Here is a 2,344-nt window from a genome sequence, read left to right on the forward strand (position 1 = left end):
GGGGGGGGGGGGGGGGGGGGGGGGGGGGGGGGGGGGGAGGGTGGCGGTTGACAGATTTATCAGACTGAAAGTATCTCAGTTGCTCTATGTATTTGGGTGGGGCTTTCAGAAAAATTATAGAATCTCAAAGGCTGTTGGAACTTTATCAATAATCTATTCCAAACTTCAAATCTAGAAGATATTTTTCCCCTGCAACATCCCAGTAATTCTTTGGATAACAACTGCTTGAACATAACAAAAGGTAATTCATTCCACTTTGGAATGGTTTGAAACATATTGCCGAAAATCTATTTCCATGGAGAGATGAATAGGTCAAGCCTATTCATCAGGAACGTTCTTGGGGGATTCATGAATTGGAAAGATTGAATTAAGTCAACTTTAACTTCTCTTCCAAGTATAATGCACTGCGCTTCAAGGGTTGGCCTTCAAAAACAACATAGAGTTTATGGCCTGGTGGCTCCCTGCCCAGGAAGAAGATCCTATCTCGGAGACCTTCTGTTGTTCTGTCATATGTTAGGGAAGAGAATTTCCTGCCTATGGTTCGTTTACAGTCAGCTGTCACTCTGCGGTTCTTTTTTGGAATATCAGTGTCAAGTTTCCCCTTTTGGAAAGGGAATAGGAGGGGATAAGAAGGGGGAGGGGCAGATTTTTGTGTTAATCTTTCATTTCAGCTCCAGGCATTCCTAATCTGTTACGTCAATTTGAGTTTATAACAAATCTGAGTTTGAATTTAAAGTTTCAGGTTTCCCTTTCAGAGATGGGGCGGGGGCACTGACACAGCTGAGAAGCCTAGGGAGTGGCTAATAGAAGAGGCCAAACCACCATCTGCTTTTAAACTAAACTAAATAAATCATAATCATAATGATAATAAAGAAAATAAAGAAAGAACAGGGAAAAAAGCGATTAGAGCAAGAGGGAGCTGCCCCCACCCCCAGTGCTACTCTCGCGCTGACATTTGGATCGCCTCACTGGATGAGGAGGTGACCATGGGAACAGGTGCGCCTCACTCCTACCCCATGTCTCCTAACCAGGGATTATCTTGCTGGGTTTGGTGTGCCCGGAACTAATTAATCAAGGATAGACAAAGAAGAGTCTAGAAGAAGAGAAGGGGATGGGGTCGGGGAAGAGAAGCCGCGAGCTTCTCGTGTACAGTGTGCACGGCAGATGACATCATTGCCTGAAAGAGATTTGGCCCTCCCCTTCCCGGAGCTGGTGGCTAGCTTGCCTGTGCTGTAGCAGGAGTGGGGTTGCCTGGAGGGTGTGAATTGGTGGGAGGAAGTGTGCCCGCGCTGGGAGAGGTGTGGAGATGTGAAAGGGAGACCTGGAGACAGCCAGCGAGAGCAGAAACCGCGGGGTCTGGAGGTGTTTGCGCAGCTCCAAGCTCCGCCCCGCGCTGGGCAGCCTCGCTCGGCCACGGAGGGACACGCCTGTTTGGGGGTGGGGAGTGTGTGCACGAGGGGTGGGTCCGTGGTGGCGGTGGGGGTGGACAGCCGCCTGCGCAGGTCAAGGCTGACTGAACACACACGGTCAAGAAGGACCCGGAGAAGGGCAGTTGGTCACCCGCCACCCAGAATCGGGGCCCCGGCACTATCTGGGGGCGAGCTCCTGGGAAGCGGCCCACCCTCCCTGCCCCTCCCCAGAGATCTGCGGCCGACGGGAGCTCCCGCCTCTTGCCCCGCCCCTCCGGACCTTCTTGCGGAGCAGAGGGCGGGCGTGGACGGGACCGAGGTGGAACGAATTTTGGAGCTCAGACGGGAGGCCCCGGTGGCTTTGGGTGTGGGTGGCACGCCCAGCTGGAGAAGCCGGTGCAGGCTGATGAAGCCGAAGCTCCCGGGTCTTGGTGGATCCTGGTCGGAGCGTAGCTGTTCCCAGGGGAGGTGAGAGGTGGATCAACATGGACCCCTTCGACAGCCCAGCTGCCTAGAGCCAGCCGCCTAGAGCCAGCCGTGCTTCTCGCCTCCGAGCTGAGCTGTCACCGAGGCGCAAACCCGAGAAGCAGCTGAGCAACTGGAATTTGTGAAGTTCCAGGGTGGGCGGGGAAGGTACTGTCCGTGGTGCTGAGCCGGATCCCAGCAACGGGCTCCGGGGAGAGCGCGCGAAGCTGCTGATCGGCTCCCTCGAACTGGGGCGGTGCACTAGGGTGGTTTGGAGCTGAAACCCCCGCCCGGCTCGAAAACCCCTGAAAGCCTCCCCAGTCGCCGGCGCTTGGCCCTTATTTCAGTCCGAAAGTCGCCCCCTTGGGGCAGTTCGTCCCAAAGGGTTTCCTCGAAAGTATCTGAGAGGGCGAGTTCTTGACCGAGGGAATCTCTCTGTTTAGCCCCGGCAGCCACCCGCCAGAGAAAAG

Source organism: Panthera uncia, chromosome D1 (genome assembly GCF_023721935.1).
Source record: "Panthera uncia isolate 11264 chromosome D1, Puncia_PCG_1.0, whole genome shotgun sequence".
In the NCBI taxonomy this organism is placed as follows: domain Eukaryota; kingdom Metazoa; phylum Chordata; class Mammalia; order Carnivora; family Felidae; genus Panthera; species Panthera uncia.